Genomic DNA, 17,826 nt, shown 5'->3' on the forward strand with positions numbered 1-17,826 from the left:
TTGTTGCTAACTGGCTCCACCTTGCACCGTTAGCTGTGTCTGCTACTTCAGGACATGGAAAACAAGTTGGAGAGATCACCCAAAAAAATACTGAAAAACAAGTTCCTGATGTGGGCCCTGCAGGTGTCTTAAAAAACAAGTTGCAGTCTGTAAAAACAAGTTACTGAAGAACAAGTTACTGAAATGAGCCTTGCAGGTTAGGTGGATTTTCCATGTTGTGTCTTTGCCACATCAGCATGTTTCTGGGTGATGTCTTTACCCTGAATGTGGAATTTTCCTTTTACTTTCGAAAACACTCATTGAAAATATTCTTTTAAGATCCTTGAATAGACTATAATTATTGTCTGCCCTAATAAATCATTAATTAAACCATATTCATTAGTTCTCCTCTTACAATGGAAAGTGTCCTGTGTGCCTTTTCAACCATCTCATCTACCTCTCCTGTTACTTTCAGGGATCTGTGGACATGCACTCCGATCTCCCTCTGTGCCTCTACATTTCTCACTCTCATACCAGTAATATTATTTCTCTTTGCCTTGTTTGTCCGCCCCAAATGTATTTATTACTTCACAATGTTGTATATTAATCTCCATTTGTTACTTGTCTTCCCACCTGATCAGTCGACTGATATTTTCCTGCAGGTTACAGCTTTCTTCCTCACTGTCAACCGCAAGACTGTCACTGTCTTGAACATGCCCCCTAGACAAAGTCTAAATCATTAATATGTACCACACAATGCATGGAATCTTATCCTGAGAAATATCAAATCCTACTGGGAACAGTTTCCAGGCATAAAAATACCTCGCGACCATTCCTCTTTGCTTCCTGCTGCTCAGCTGATGACATTTCCTGCACTTGTGACTGTCCAGCCTATGAGAAACATTGTGCTTTGCTCACAGGGCACTGGATTGCACTCCACAGGACTAGGATGCCCTGCCGTGTCTTTGTTTATCTGATTATTAACTCGCTGAACCAGAATCAATTTCATATTAAAATAAATAACTACTCACCAATCAGCTTCTTCATTGTGCTGAAGTCACCTTGTTTTATGGAGTTAACTGAAATTATTTTCTTTATTATTATCTGAACAGCTCAGAATTTACTTTACTGAAAAATTGAAATTTCTTCACTGTTGCAGTCCTTTGTTAGTTAGTGTTATCTTTATCCCCTAGATTTGATTAACTGAACATTGAATGTAACTATTTGATAAATTATGAATTTCTTTTAAGATTTACATTAGTTGATTAATATATCTTTACTTTATAGTTGATCAGTGCAGTGACCATAACTGTACTCAGCACTCTCGATGTGCTCTATGTTTGATACAGATCAAACATAATCTCCCTGTTCTTTCATCCTGGGCCTCAGCCAAGAAGGAAAAGTGTCCCAAATGCCTTTTTGACCACCTGATCTACCTGCCCAGCCACCTTCAGGAATCTGTGGCTTTTGAATCCAAGGTCACTGTTCCTGTATAATTCTCAGCATCATCCCATTTATTCTTCATTCTCTTCTCTTGTTTACCCTCCAAACTCTTGATGTCACACTGCTCCAGATTGAATTCTGTTTGACATTTTTCTGTCCATCTGACCCGTAAGACATAGGAGCAGAATTAGGCCACTCGGCCCATCAAGTCTGCTCCGCCATTCAATCACAGCTGATATTTTTCTCATCCCCATTCTCCTGCCTTCTCCCCATCACCCCTGATCCCCTTATTAATCAAGAATCTATCTATCTCTATTAAAGACACTCAGTGATTTGGCCTCAACAGCTTTCTGTGGCAAAGAGTTCCACAGATTCACCACCCTCTGGCTGAAGACCCAGTCCAGTGATATCTTCCTGCTGTCCTTGGCTTTATTCTGCACTGTCAAACACATAAATAACTTTTGTACCATCGACCAACTTCTTAATTATGGTCCCTATATTTCACTCTAAATCATTGATATGTACACCACAAAACTGTGGAACCCCACACAAAACAGGCGTCCAAACATAATTCAGTCCTGGATGTGATTAACGGCAGCAATAACAGGAGAATCCAAACCCTGATGCCGCCTGTGAACTTGCTGGTCTATGAGCCGGTTGTTTGACTGAGCAAATGCCTTCCCACACACGGGGCAGTTGAATGGCCTCTCCCCAGTGTGAACCCGCTGGTGTTTCAGCAGATTCTGTTTACTTTTAAATCCCTTCTCACAGTGCGAACATTTAAAAGGTTTCTGATGTGTGAACAAGTTGGTGTGTAGTCAGGTGGGATGACTGAGTGAATTTCTTGTCACACACAGTGCATGTGTATGGTCTCTCCCCAGTGTGAACTCGTTGGTCTATCAGAAGGTTGGATGAATCAATTAATTCCTGTCCACACCCACGGCAGGTGAATGGCCGTCCTCCAGTGTAAACTCGATGATGTCTCCGAAGGTGAGCTAACTGAGTGAATCCCTTCCCATAGATTGAGCAGGTGAATAGCCTCTCCCCAGTGTGAGTGTGTTGGTGTTTCAGAAGATCTTTTTTGCTGAAAAGTTTTCTCACAGTCAGAACAATTAAATGGCCTCTGATGAGTGTGAACAAATTGCTGAATCAAAAGCTGGGAGGAACAAGTGAATCCCTTCTCACACACAAAGCAGGTGAACGGCTTCTCCACAGTGTGTGCGTTGATGTATCAGTAAATCCTTTTTACTTTTAAAACTCTTCTCAGTCTGAACACTTAAAAGGTCTCTGATCAGATTGGACCTGATGGTGGGTCCGGAGGTGTGATGACTGAGTGAATCCCTTCCCACACACACAGCAGGTGAATGCCAACCCCCCCCCCCCCCCCCGCCCCCCCAATGTGAGTGCGTTGGTGCAACAGTAAATCTTTTCTGCTTTTAAAGCTCTTGTCACAGTCAGGACATTTAAACGGTCTCTGGTCAGAGTGGACCTGATGGTGAGTCCGGAGGTTTGATAAAGCATTAAATCCCTTCCCACAACCCAGACAGGTGAATGGCCTCTCACCAGTGTGACTGTGTCGATGGGTTTACACTTCAGGTGGATAATTGAATCCCTTCCCACAGTCCCCACATTTCCACGGTTTCTCCATGGTACTGATGTCCTTTGTCTGTCCAGGTTCGACGATGAGTTGAAACCTGGGTGCCACACACAGCCTGAGTACGGTCTCTTCCTGATGTGAAACCTGGTCCACACACTCAGCCTGAGTACGGTCTCTTCCTGATGTGAAGCCTGGTCCACACACACAGCCTGAGTACGGTCTCTTCCTGATGTGAAGCCTGGTCCACACAGCCTGAGTACGGTCACTTCTTGATGTAAATGGCGCAATATTTTTTCAGGCTATCTGACTGGTTAAAGCTCTTTGCACAGCCAGCTCGCTGGAATAATCACTGTGTGTATGTGCCTCAGTGCTTTTCCAGTCGCACTGATGTTTGCAATCTTTTCTTTCAGGCAGACCAGACAAAGATTCCTCCTTCCACATTGAAAGGCCGATGATTTTCAACTCCTGATGAATCGATAGACTCTGTTAGGACTTGCATGATGTTTGGTTTGAATTTCCCATCTGCAATCCTAATATTGTGTAAAGGAAGTTTACATTGAATTACAATGCATAAACAGGCCAGTTGGTCCAACTGTTCTGCTGCTGATTATCCCCGACACACATCTCCTTCCATCCCATCCACCTCATCTCAGCCTGTCAGCTGATCTTTCCATTCCCTTTTCTCATGTGCTTGTCCCATTTCCTTTTGGAAACATCCCAGCACTTTCCTCAACTCCTTCCCTGGTACAAGTTGCACATTCTAATCCAATGAGTGAAGAAATGTGTCTATATCTCCCTCTTGGATTTATTAGTAACTCTCTTGCATTTATGACCGTGTTTATAATAATAATCTTTATTATTGTCACAAGTAGGCTTACATTAACATTGCAATGAAGTTACTGTGAAAAGCCCCATCGCCACACTCTGGCGCCTGTTCGGGTACACTGAGGGAGAATTCAGAATGTCCAATTCACCGAACAAGCACATCTTTCAGGACTTGTGGGAGGAAACCCGAGCACGCGGAGGAAACCCACGCAGACACGGGGAGAACATGCATACTCCGCAGAGACAGTGACCCAAGCCGGGAATCGACTGGCGCTGTGAGGCAACAGGGACCCTGGCGCTGTGAGGCAACGGACCCTGGCACTATAATGCAACAGTGCTTGTCAGCCTCCTCAAGCGTGAAACCAGAAAATCCTGCACTATTTCTGTGCTAACCACTGTGCTACAACGTAGCACAGGGGCAGCACGGCTGCATAGTGGTTAGCTTCACAGCTCCCGGGTCCCAGGTTCGATTCCTGGCTTGTGTAGAGATGTGCAGGTTAGGTGGATTGGCCATTCTAAATTCCCCTTCGTGTCCAAAATGGTTAGGTGGGGTTATTAGGTTACCGGGATAAAGGGGATAGGGTGGAGGCGTGGGGTGCTGTGTAGGGTGCTCTTTCCAAGGGCCAGTGCAGACTCGATGGGCTGAATGGACTCCTTCCACACTGTAAATTCTATGACACTGTGCCGCCCATGTTTTACCTGGCTCCCAGTTTTCGACTCCTTTACAATTGGCAGCATCCGCCCCACCTCTCCCCTGTCCAACCCACAAATCATTTTAAAGACTTGTATTAGGTCACTACTAAGTGATTTGTTTTCTCAAGAAAATAAGGCCCAATCTGTTTAATTTTTGCCCGGTAGCTGTAATCTCTGTTTCCAAAAACCATCACTATGCATCCAGGTCACAAATTGAGGATTCGAATGTTTCTTTGTTTCAGTTGGCACGTGCGCCTGCGCGGTTGCTTCTTCTGTAAAGATCCGGCACCCCGAGAGCCGCGCCCGTCATTCACTGATTGGTTGGAGGACCAGCCACTACCGTTCGGTCATCCAACCAATCCCCTTCTCCTCTTTGGTCAGAGGCTTCCGTCAATCACTCCGGGCATTGTGAGGTGTCAGGTGAAAGGTCAGTGTCGGGGGGGCGGTGTTTACAAATCCCGAATGCTGCCCCAGAGCCGAATGTGAACCAATGTTGTTATTGATCAATCAGCGAGTCAGCCTGAGCCTGTGGCCACTCTCACCGGGTGATTGACGGCAGGTCCCGTCCAATAGGAAGAGGAGAGGCCGAACTGGAGGACCTACTGTGAGCGACTGGTCCTCCAACCAATCGGAGTGAATGAGGGGCGGGTCCACTGCGATTGAAGCATGCGCAGTGTGGGTAATGGCGAAGCAGCAGAGCTGTTTTTTCAGATACGAAATTGGTAAGAGGGGTTTTACAATATGGAGGAAGCGAGAGATCGCGGGGATAAGCGCAAACGTTATGTAAAGTTGTTGTAAGCCGCAAACCTCGGAAAACTTTACGGGACCCCGTTTGTACCGAACGGAGCTCCAGCTCCTCATCTTCGGCTCGGGTTGACGGCCGCCATCTTTATTGGATGTGCATCAGGGCGCATGCGCGTTTGCTGTCATTGTCGGGGGTGATGTTTCAATGAGTGGGAGGAGCTGAGAACATCGAACATTACAGCGCAGTACAGGCCCTTCGGCCCTTGATGTTGCGCCAACCTGTGAAACCACTAAAGCCCATCTACACGATTCCGTTATCGTCCATATGTCTATCCAATGACCATTTGAATGCCCTTAGTGCTGGCGAGTCCACTACTGTTGCAGGCAGGGCATTCCACGCCCTTACTACTCTCTGAGTAAAGAATCTACCTCTGACATCTGTCCTATATCTAGCTCCCCTCAATTTAAAGCTATGTCCCCTCGTGCGGACATCACCATCCGAGGAAAAAGGCTTTCACTATCCACCCTATCCAATCCTCTGATCATCTTGTATGCCTCAATTAAGTCACCTCTTAACCTTCTTCTCTCTCACGAAAACAGCCTCAAGTCCCTCAGTCTTTCCTCATAAGATCCATACCAGGCAACATTCTGGTAAATCTCCTCTGCACCCTTTCCAATGCTTCCACACCCTTCATATAATGCGGCGCCCAGAATTGCACGTAATACTCCAAATGCGGCCGCACCAGAGTTTTGTACAGCTGCAACATGACCTCATGGCTCCGAAACTTAATCCCTCTACCAATAAAAGCTAACACACCGTACGCCTTCTTAACAACCCTCTCAACCTGAGTGGCAACTTTCAGGGATCTATGTACATGGACACCGAGATCTCTCTGCTCATCCACACTGCCAAGAATCTCACCATTAGCCCAGTACTCTGTCTTCCTGTTATTCCTTCCAAAATGAATCACCTCACACTTTTCTGCATTAAACTCCATTTGCCACCTCTCAGCCCAGCGCTGCAGCTTATCTATGTCCCTCTGTAACTTGTAACATCCTTCCGCACTGTCCACAACACCACCGACTTTAGTGTCATCTGCAAATTTACTCACCCATCCTTCTACGCCCTCCTCCAGGTCATTTATAAAAATGACAAACAGCAGTGGCCCCAGAACAGATCCTTGTGGCACACCAGTAGTAACTGGACTCCAGTCTGAACACTTCCCATCAATCACCACCCTTTGTCTTCTTCCAGCTAGCCAATTTCCGATCCAAACTGCTAAATCTCCCTGAATCCCATGCTTCCGTATTTTCTGCAGTGGCCTACCGTGGGGAACCTTATTCCCCATTGTTCAGAATGTGGAGATGCCGCGTTGGGCTGGGCTCAGTAAGAAGGTTGACAACACCAGGTTAAAGTCCAACAGCTTTGTTTGGAATCACGAGCTTTCAGAGGGTAGTTCCTTCATCGGGTGAGTGAAGAGGTAGGTTACACAAACACAGCCATTGATGAAAGATGATACTTTGAATGTGAGTCTTTGCAGGTCATTAAGTCTTTACAGGATTTCGCAAGCCCAGATGGTGGGGGGTTAAAATTTTTAAAATGTACATGAATTCAAGATGCCGGTTGAAACCGTTCTCATGTGTGCAGAACTTGGCTATCAGTTTCTGCTCGGCGATTCTGCGTTGTCAAACATCCTGAGGGCCACCTTGAAGAACACTTACCCCAAGATCAGAGGCTGAATGCCCTTGACTGCTGATGTGTTCCACGACTGGAAATGGACATTTCTGCTTGGTGATTGTCGCACGATGGCCAGTCATCCGTTATCTTGGATTCATGTACATTTCACAACAGTTAACCCCACCACCTGGCCTGGGCTTGCAAAATCCTTCCACTGTCCTGGCTTGAGACAATTCACACCTTTTCAACCTGTGATTATCCCTATCTCTAATCACACCGTCTGGACCTGTAAATACTTAATTATCTGCAAAGACTCTCATTCAAAGTATCATCTTGCATCATTGGCTGTGTTTGCGTAACCTACCTCTTCACTCATCTGATGAAGGAGCTATGCTCTGAAAACTCATGATTCCGAATAAACTGTTGGACTTTAACCTGGTATTGTAAGACTTGCTATTGTTCAGAATGGAAACAACTTGTCCATCAAACTGCCTCACCCTTTGAGTCCCATTGTCTTATTGATGATGCAAAGCGGTGGCAGAGATGGAAAGAATGGGAAGACATCCTGCTCTCCAGATTTCACTGTCTCATTGGACATCCTGCCCCGTGTGTCCAAAGCTGTGCGGCTCTGTTCAGTCACATGAAGACCCAGGGCAGAAGCACACAACCCTGAGTCAACATCACGCTCAAATCAGGGGACTGCTGATGACAAGAGGGATAGTGTGCACCGGGAGGCATGAGCGGTCATCCTGGACCTATAAGCAGGAGGAGAGAATGTTGTGAATTTCAATGCTGGACTGACTGGTTAATTTTGGAAACCACTTTTACAGAAGATTAGTCGGGGAGGATTTACACACAGCAAACTCAAACCGGGAGAAATGTTTATTTTTCCTGAATTTCATTTCTGGACTGACAGTGATGCCTTTGTAAACTCCTTTTACAGGGGCTTAGAAAGGGATTCACAGACAGGAAACTCACAACCAATACTCACATCAAATTCTGACAGCACCATTCAGTTATCAGGATCTGGAGATTTTCGACCTTTCTGTGTAAGCATTGCGTTCAGGTCATTACCACTCACTGTGTATAATTTCTCCCTCATCTCTCCCCCGTAGATCTTGCTCACAATCTTAAATCTGTGTCCCATAATTCTTTTACAATCTGCAGATGGGAACAGATTTCTTTATCTTTTGCCAGGTTTGCCGTTGTCGTTTCTGGTGCCGGGTGGTCCGTCCAGATTTCACTCCATTTTTCTTTTTGTCATGGTTGAATGGGCTTGGACCAGTCCATTTTTGGATCCAGTTCACAATTAAAGTTTGCTCCAAGAATTAATTGATGTGTATCCAGGTCTGGGATGGATCCCAACAATTTATTAAAAAATACCACATCTCTCCCTCTCTCTCCCTATTGCCCCATAAGTGGGAAAAAATAATTGGGTACTCTAAATTTATTTTTAAAAAAGAAAATATTTTCCTACGGACAGAACAAACATTTTGACTTCCACATTCACAGGCCAATGATATTCAGGTCCTGATGAATGGAGTGACTGTTAAATCTTGATGTGAAGTTTGATTTGAGTTTCCATCTGGTTAACCGAGGACCCGGGTTTGATCCCAGCCCGGGTCACTGCCCGTACGGAGTTTGCACATTCTCCCCGTGTCTGTGTGGGACTCGCCCCTACAATCCAAAAAGATGTGCAGGGGAGGTGAATTGGCCTCGCAAAGATTACGCCTCAATTGAGGGGAAAAAATTGGGTACTCTTTAAAAAAGAACTGTTTTAATTAAAAATAAACAAAAGACATCACTGTCAATCCAGAATAGAAATTCTGAACAGACAATTCTAGTTTCTCTGGAACATTTTTCCCTGCCCCACACTCCTTCCCTCCTCCCTGGGCTGAAATCCAAACCCATCTCACCATCTGCACCATTTCTTTCCTCCACTCCCAGTTTTCTCCCTCCCTCTCCTCTGCCTGGGTTCAGTTCTCCAGCTCCTGTCTGCAGACTGACAATAAAATCAATGGGTCTTATTGGGGGTTTCGGGCCTCCAGCGGGGGTTTGTGAATCCTCCCCACCCACCTGCCAGGGTTTCCTTCCTTGCCAGAGATCAGAGTCCTCATTGATGCTTTGAGTCCAACCTGGAACAACGCTAAATTGCCCCTTAATTGGGGAAAAAATGTTACATGAAGGTTAGCGGCAGCACAAAGTGTTTCCATCTCGTCCCACCCATCTCCTTAACAGGTTGACCCATTTATTTAACTGACTAAAAGGATGGTCTCTGGCAGCACAGTGGTTAGCACTGCTGCATCACGGAGCCAAGGACCCTTGTTTGATCCCGGCCCCAGGTCAATGTCCGTTTGGAGTTCGCACATTCTCCCTGTATCTGCGTGGGTCTCACCTCCACAACTCAAAGATGTGCAGGGTAGGCGGATTGGCCTCGCTAAATTGCAGCTTAATTGCAAAAAAAATAATTGGTTACTCTAAATTTATTTCAAAAAAGGCTTGTCTCTTTCCTAATGTTCACAATTAAAGGGGTGGGTTCCCCAGGAGATGGCTGACATTTCAGGGCGATTAATTAATAATGGACAGAGATTTTGTTACATGGTGCAGATTAGATATATTATTTACGGTAATATAAATATAAAATTTAACGTAAATGTATTATTATTTCCCGTCTTGTAATATAAGACTGTAGCTACGTTATAGATTTCCAGTCATCTCTTCCCTCAGAGAGTTGTTCGTCTTTGGATTTCTCTTCCACAGGGACCAGTTGTATCTGAGGGTCATTGAATGTATTGAAGCACAAGTCTGACAGATGTTTTATTGACAATGGAATTAAGGGTTATGGGGAACAGATAGAAAAATAGAGAGAAAGCTGAGATGAGGAGGGATTTCTTCACTCGAGGATGTGGTGAAGCTTTGGAATTCTCTACCCCAGAGGAATGTGGAGCCTCAGTCATCAAGTATGTTCAAGACAAATAGGTTTCTAGATATTGAAGATATCGAGGGCTATGGGGATCGTGTGGGAAAATGGTGCTCAGGTAGATCAGCCAAGGATCTCATTGAATAGTTGAGCAGACTCGGTGGGCCGAATGGCATACCTCTTGCTCCTGTTATATTCTCTGTGTCCTGGTCAGGAAGCAGTGAGTTGAGCTCGGATCTGTCAATCAACATGAATCAGCACCTTCAGGAGAATTGGGAGGGTGAATATTAGATACAGCAGAGTGAGAATGGAGGGAGAGTGTGTGGGATGGAGATTTACAGCTTTTGGAGAACAAGAGAGGAAATAATGTTCCCTAGGAACTAGAATTGTCTGTTCTGAATTTTGTTCCTGTACTGACAACGATGACTTTTGTAAATTGTTTATAAAGGATATTGGAAGAGGAGGAATTACAGACAGAAATCTCAAACATCACGTCTCAATGTGACAAACTCAGTCGATTCCTTCTGACCTGAATATCATCGGCGAGAAGGAGAAATGTTTGTCCGATGTGTCGGCTTCCAAAAGATTTTAAACGTGAATGCAACTGGAAAAGCACTGAGATCCACACAACACACACCCGAGTGAGAGTGTTCCAGTGAACTGACTGTGGAAAGAGCTTCAACTACTTACACAGCCTGAAAAAACATCACACCATTCACAGTGAGGAGAGACAGAGCACATGTTCTGTGTGTAGACAAGGCTTCCACTGATTGTCCAAACTGGAGAGACACGAGGAGACCCAAAACATGGAGAAACCGTGGAAATGTGGGGACTGTGGGAGGGGATACAAAGTCCCATCTAAGCTGGAGATTCATCGACGCAGTCACACTGGAGAGAGGCCATTCACCTGCTCCAAGTGTGGGAAGGGATTCACTCAGTTATCTCATCTGCAGGCACACCAGCGAGTTCACACTGGAGAGAAGCCATTCACCTGCTCTCAGTGTGGGAAGGGATTCACTCAGTTATCTTACCTGCAGTCACACCAGCGAGTTCATACTGGGGAGAGGCCATTCACCTGCTCTATGTGGGAAGGGATTCCGTGCTCTATTCATCCTGCGGAGGCATCAGCGAGTTCACAGTGGGGAGAGGCCATTCACCTGCTCTCAGTGTGGGAAGGGATTTATTGATTCATCCACCCTACGGAAACATCAGCGAATTCACACGGGAGAGAGGCCGTTCACCTGCTCTGTGTGGGAAGGGATTTATTGATTCATCCACCCTACGGAAACATCAGCGAATTCACACGGGAGTGAGGCCGTTCACCTGCTCTCAGTGTGGGAAGGGATTTATTGATTCATCCACCCTGCAGTCACACAAGCGAGTTCACACTGGGGAGAAACCATTCACCTGCTCTCAGTGTGGGCAGAGATTCCGTGCTTCATTCACCCTGCGGAAACATCAGTGACTTCACACTCGGGAGAGGCCATTCACCTGTTCTCAATGTGGGAAGGGATTTATTGATTCATCCGTCCTGCGGAAACATCAACGAATTCACACTGGGGAGAGGCCATTCATTTGCTCTCAGTGTGGGAAGGGATTCATTGATTCATCCACCTGCAGAGACACCAGCGAGTTCACACTGGGGAGAGGCCATTCACCTGCTCTCAGTGTGGGAAGGGATTCATTGATGCATCCACCCTGCGAAAACATCAGCGAATTCACACAGGGGAGAAGCCATTCACCTGCTCTCAGTGTGGGAAGGGATTCATTGATGCATCCACCCTGCGGAGACATCAGCGAGTTCACGCTGGGGAGAGGCCGTTCATCTGCTCTCAGTGTGGGAAGGGATTTACTCAATTATCCACCCTGCAGACACACCAGCGAATTCACACTGGCGAGAAGCCATTCACCTGCCCTCAGTGTGGGAAGGGATTTATTGATTCAATCATCCTGCAAAGACATCAGCGAGTTCACACTGGGGAGAAGCCATTCTCCTGCTCCCTCTGTGGGAAAGGTTTCACACAGTTAACCAGTCTGCAGACACACCAGCGAGTTCACACTGGGGAGAGGCCATTCATCTGCTCTTAATGTGGGAAGGGATTACATAGAAACATAGAAAATAGGAGCAGGAAGAGACCATTTGGCCCTTTGCGCCTGCTCTGCCATTCGTTATATATTGCCTTATCATCCAATTTAACAGCCTAATCCCACTTTCCCCTCCATATCCTTTGATCCCCTTCGCCCTCAGTGCTATATCTAACTGCTTCTTGAAAACATACAATGTCTTGGCATCAACTATTTCCTGTGGTAACAAATTCCACAAGCTCACCACTCTCCGGTTGAAGAAATTACTCCTCATCTCTGTCCTAAATGGTCTACCCCGTATCCTCAGACTGCGACCTCTGGTTCTGTACACGGTAGCACAGTGGTTAGCACTGTTGCTTCACAGCGCCAGTTCAATTAACGGCTTGGATCACTGTCCGTGTGGAGTTTGCACATTCTCCTAGTGTTTGCATGGGTTTCACCCCCACAACCCAAAGATGTGCAGGCGAGCTGGATTGGCCACACTAAATTGCCCCTTAATTGAAAAAAATGAATTGGGTACTCTAAATTTATTTTTTTTAAATACAGGGAATTGTGAAGATATGAGGCATGAGTTGGCCTTGATAGATTGGGGAGAGTTACTGAAAGGGATGACAGTGGATAGGCAATGGCAAACATTCAAGGATCGCATGGGGGAACTACAGCAATCGTTCATTCCTGTCGCCACAGAAGCAAAATGGGTAAGAGGGGCAATCCATGGCTTACAAAGGAAATTAGAAATAGTATCCGATCCAAGGAAGAAGCATACAGATTGGCCAAGAAAAATAATAGGTCTGACGATTGGGAGCAATTTAGAATTCAGCAAAGAAGGACAAAGGGATTGATTAAAAAGGGGAAAGTAGAGTATGAAAGTAAGCTTGCAGGGAACATAAAGACTGACACTAAGAGTTTCTATATGTGAAGAGAAAGAGATTGGTGAAGAGAAATGTCAGCCCGCGACAGACAGAAACAGGGGAATGCATAATAAGGGACAAAGAAATGGCTGAGCAATTGAATACATACTTTGGTTCTGTCGAGAGGTAGAGAGAAAGCAGGGAATTATAGACCAGTAAGCCTAACATCGGTACTGGGGAAAATTCTTGAATCCATTATCAAGGGCTTTACAGCGGAACATTTAGAAAACAGTGGCAGGATCAGTCAGTCAGCATGGATTTATGAAGGGGAAATCATGCTTCACAAATCTGTTGGAATTCTTTGAAGATGTAACCAGTTCAGTTGAGAAGGGGGAGCCAGTCGATGTATATTTGGACATTCAGAAGGCGTTTGACAAAGTCCCGCCTAAGAGTTTATTGTGCACAATTAAAGTGCATGGGATTGAAGGAAGTGTATTGAGGTGGATATAAAACTGGTTGGCAGAGAGGAAACAAAGAATAGGAATTAATTGGTCCTTTTCAAATTGGAAGGCAGTAACTAGTGGGGTGCCACAGGGATTGGTGCTGGGACCCCATCTATTCACAATATATATTAATGATTTGGATGAGGGAACAAAGTGTAACATCTCAAAGTTTGCAGATGATACCAAGTTGGGTGGGAGGGTGAACTGTGACGAGGATGCAGGGATCCTACAGCATGATCTCGACAGGCTGGGCGAGTGGGCAAATCAATGGCAGATGCAGTATAATTTGGATAAGTGTGAGGTTATTCACTTTGGAAGCAAAAACAGGAAGGCAGATTACTACCTGAATGGTTGTAAATTGGGAGAGGGGAGTGTGCAGTGGGACCTGGGTGCCCTTGTGCACCAGTTGCTGAAGGTAAGCATGCAGGTGCAGCAGGCGGTAAAGAAGGCTAATGGTATTTTTTTGTGTGTTTTTATATATAGAGTACTCAAATTATTTTTTCCTCCAATTAAGGGGCAATTTAGTGTGGCCAATCCACCGACTCTGCACATCTTTGGGTTGGGAGTGTGAAATCCATGCAGACATGAGGAGAATATGCAAACTCCACACAGACAGTGACCCAGGGCCGGGATTCGAACCTAGGTCCTCAGCGCTGCAGTCCCAGTGCTAACCACTGCGCCACATGCCGCTCGGCTAATGTTATGTTCTCCTTCATTGCGAGAGGTTTCGAGTACAGAAGCAGGGATGTGTTGCTGCAATTATACAGGGCCTTGATGAGGCCGCACCTAGAATATTGTGTGCAGTTTTGGTCTCCTTTTCTGAGGAAGGATGTTCTTGCTTTCGAGGGAATGCAGCGAAGGTTAACAAGACTGATTCCAGGGATGGCAGGACTGTCACATGAGGAGAGATTGACTAGGTTAGGATTGTTCTCGCTGGAGTTCAGAAGAATGGGGGGGGGGGATCTCATAGAGACTAATAAAATTCTAACAGGACTAGACGGTGTAGTTGCAGGGAAGATGTTACCAATGATTAGTGTGTCCAGAACCAGGAGTCACAGTCTGAGGTTTCAGGGTAAACCATTTCGGACAGAGATGAGGAGACATTTCTTCACCCAAAGAGTGGTGAGCCTGTGAAATTCATTACCACAGGAAGTAGTTGATGCTAAAACACTGAATATATTCAAGAGGGGGCTAGATATAGCATTTGGGGAGAATGGGATTGAAGGCTTTAGGGAGAAAACAGGATTAGGCTATTGAGTTGGATGATCAGCCATGATAGTGATAAATGGCTGAGCAGGCTCGAAGGGCCAAAAGACCTCCTCCTGCTCCTATCTTCTATGTATCTGTATGTATTATTTTCTATGAGATCCCCCATTCTTCTGAACTCCAGCGAATACAATCCTAACTGATTCAATCTCTCATACGTCAGTCCCACCATCCCAGGAATCAGTCTGGTAAACCTTCGCTGCAATCCCTCGAGAGCAAGAACATCCTTCCTCAGATAAGGAGACCAAAACTGCACACAATATTCTAGGTAAGGCCTCGCCAAGGCCCTGTATAATTGCAGCAAAAGATCTCTGCTCCTGTACTCGAATCCGCTCGCAATGAAGGCTAGCATACCGTTTGCCTTCTTTACCGCCAGCTGTAGCTGCCTGCTTACCTTCAGTGACTGGTGTACGAGGACACCCAGGTCTCGTTGCACATTCCCCTTGTAATTTATGAGCTAATAGTCTGCCGCCTTGTTTTTGCTACCAAAGTGGACAACCTCTCATTTCTCCAAATTATACTGCATCTGCCATTCATTTGCCCACTCACCCAACTTGTCCAAATCACACTGAAGGATCTCTGCATCCTCCTCACAGCTCACCCTCCCATGCAACTTGGTGGCATCTGCAAATTTGGAGATATTGCATTTAGTTCCCTCATCTAAATTGTTAATATATAGGGCGGCGCAGTGGTTAGCACTACTGCCTCACGGACTGAGGACCAGGGTCACTGTCCGCGTGGAAAAAAGTTCTCCCCATGTCGGTGTGGGTCTCACCCTCATAACCCAAAGATGTGCAGGGTACGTGACTCGACTATGCTAAATTGCCCCTTAATTGGAAGAAAAGTATTGGCTACTTTACAGGTGGCATGGTAGCATAGTGGTTAGTACTGTTGCTTCACAGCACCAGTTTGATTCCTGGCTTGGATCACTGTCTGTGTGAAGTTTACCCATTCTCCCCTTGTTTGCATGGGTTTCGCCATCACAACCTAAAGATGTGCATGGTAGGTGGATTGGCCATGCTAAATTGCCTCTTAATTGGAAAAAAATAATTGGGTACTCTAAATTTAAAAATAAATACATGAATAATTTTTGAGAAGTTACAAGACATCATATTCTGCCAAGACTATGTGGGCTCAGCAGTGGCGTAATGGTATTGTTACTGGGCTAGTAATCCAGAGACGCAGGTTAATGCTCTGGGGATCTGGGATGGAATCTGGCTACAACAGATATTGAAATGGAATAAAAGTCTCAAATTTAAGTCGAATGATGATGTTGTGGATGGTTGTAAAAACCCATCTGGTTCACTAATGTCCTTTAGGAAATCTGCTCTCCTTACGTGGCCTGGCCTGCACTTGACTCCAGATCCACAGCAATGTTGTGGTTGATTTGTAAGTGCCCTCTGAAATAGCCTCACAAGACACGCAGTTCAAGGGCAATTGGAATGAGCAGTAAATGCTGGCCCAGCCAGTGACCCCCACCTTCCACGAATGAATAATTTTTCAGACTCATTGTTCAATCTGAAGACTAGTAAGAAACTCTCTTTGATTGGATTGGTTTATTGTCATGTATATCGAGATAGTGAAAAGTATTGTTCTGCGTAGTCCAGACAGATCATTCCATACGTGAAAAAACCTAGGACACACGATAAATACACAATGTAAATACAAAGACACCGGGTGAAGCATACGGAGTGTAGTACTACTCAGTCGATAACCAGTGTATGATAGACCAAATGTATTAATTAAATATTACTGTATTAATTAGCTACCAGTCTGTAACATGATAAAATAAGTAGTGATCCTTAATTGAGCTACACTTAATGAAACAATAATGAATCAGTGGTTATAGTAAAGGTCTAAGTTTTATTTGTTGGAAAAATGTAAATGCTTAATTGGTGTGTATATAAAGAATGTGCAATGAGGATAAATGTACCCGCAAGAGAGACCTTTCAGCCTGATTAGCCCCAGCATTTGAAACTGTATGAATAAGAAATTGTACAGAATCAGATAAAAGGATAGTCTGAAACTGTTCAATTGTATTCCTGTCTAAGATAATGAGAGAAGGTGGTGTCAGTAATTGGGAATCCAATTCAATTAAACTGGTGCCTAATTGACCAATGGTTATGTTACAACAGGCCCAACTCTGACATGAGGTAATGGTCACTTTGGGGATAAAAGTAGAGGTTCTGAAGGTCTTCCTTGCTGGCCAAGTACTGCAGACTCGAGGCCAAGGAAATTACTGTCAAAGAAGGAGCCAGGGAGGGTTACGCTTCTACAGACTGATCACCGCCTTGAAGTTGTAAACTTCAATATCTTCAAGTTTTCAGTAAACCTTTTTCTTTTGATAAACATTTTAAATTTACTATCCAGAGAATTCTGCCGTTGCTTTAATTGCTTAAAATCGTGTCTGAAACAGTGAAACAAAGTGAATTTATTGAATGGTAAGTTGGGGGTGGCTGAGATCAATTAAGTTACAGATAATAAAATCAGATAAGATCAATCTTCGATTTAAAAACTTGCATTTCTGTAGCGCCTTTCACAATCATAGGTCGTCACAAAGTGCTTTACAGCCAAGAGTACTTTTGAAGGGTAGTAACTGGTGTAATGTAGGAAAAACAGCAGCAAATTTATACAGAGCAAGATCCCACAAACAGCAATATGACAATGAGCAGATGATCGGAATTTGGTGATGTTGATTGAGGGATAAATATTTGCCAGGACACCGGGGATAACTCCCCAACTCTTCTTCACAATAATGGCTGTGGGAACTTTTACAGGACCTGAGAGGAACTGACAGGGCTTCAGTTGAACATCTTATTTGAAAGAAGGAAACTCTGACAGTGCACCACTCACTGAGTGCTGGGCAAGGAATATTGGATGTGATTTTTTTTGTCCTGAAGTCCCTGGACTGTTACCTCACAGCGCCAGGGATCCGGGTTCAATTCCAGCCTTGAGTGACTGAGGCATTTGCTCACTGTGTCTGCGTGGGTTTCCTCCGGCTTCTCCGGTTTCCTTCCACAGTCCAAAGATGTGCAAGTAGATTGGCCATGCGAAATTGCCCCTAAGCGTCAAAAGTGAGGTGGGGTTATGAGCTTACAGGAATGGGGCAGGGAGTGGGCCTAGGTCTCAGAGGGTTGGGGCAGACTCGATGGGCCAAATGGTATCCTGCACTGTCGGGATTTCATTCTATGATGAAACCCAATGGGTGTGGAGAAAACACTTCAACATTTGTTACTGAGGTG

At 45.1% G+C, this 17,826-nt stretch overlaps 1 protein-coding gene and 2 long non-coding RNA genes across 4 annotated transcripts in view; 2 read left to right on the top strand and 1 right to left on the bottom strand.

The window, feature by feature from the left end:
- The window catches only part of LOC140421380 (uncharacterized), a 456,825-nt gene that overhangs the window by 267,773 nt on the left and 171,226 nt on the right, over nt 1-17,826 (top strand). The gene's annotated exons all lie outside the window — the stretch shown is intronic.
- Nucleotides 1-17,826, bottom strand: part of LOC140421404 (uncharacterized) — a 63,855-nt gene that overhangs the window by 20,100 nt on the left and 25,929 nt on the right. The window lies entirely within an intron of this gene.
- LOC140421407 (uncharacterized) lies at nt 4,986-16,610 on the top strand. 2 transcript variants are annotated; one of them, XR_011946740.1, is made up of 2 exons: nt 4,986-5,259; nt 10,328-16,610. It is a non-coding gene; the product is annotated as an uncharacterized lncRNA (long non-coding RNA). The 2 variants fall into 2 exon arrangements; XR_011946741.1 differs by lacking the exon at nt 4,986-5,259 and adding an exon at nt 7,260-8,008.

The sequence above is a fragment of the Scyliorhinus torazame genome, chromosome 5 (assembly GCF_047496885.1).
Source record: "Scyliorhinus torazame isolate Kashiwa2021f chromosome 5, sScyTor2.1, whole genome shotgun sequence".
NCBI classification, from domain to species: Eukaryota; Metazoa; Chordata; class Chondrichthyes; order Carcharhiniformes; family Scyliorhinidae; genus Scyliorhinus; species Scyliorhinus torazame.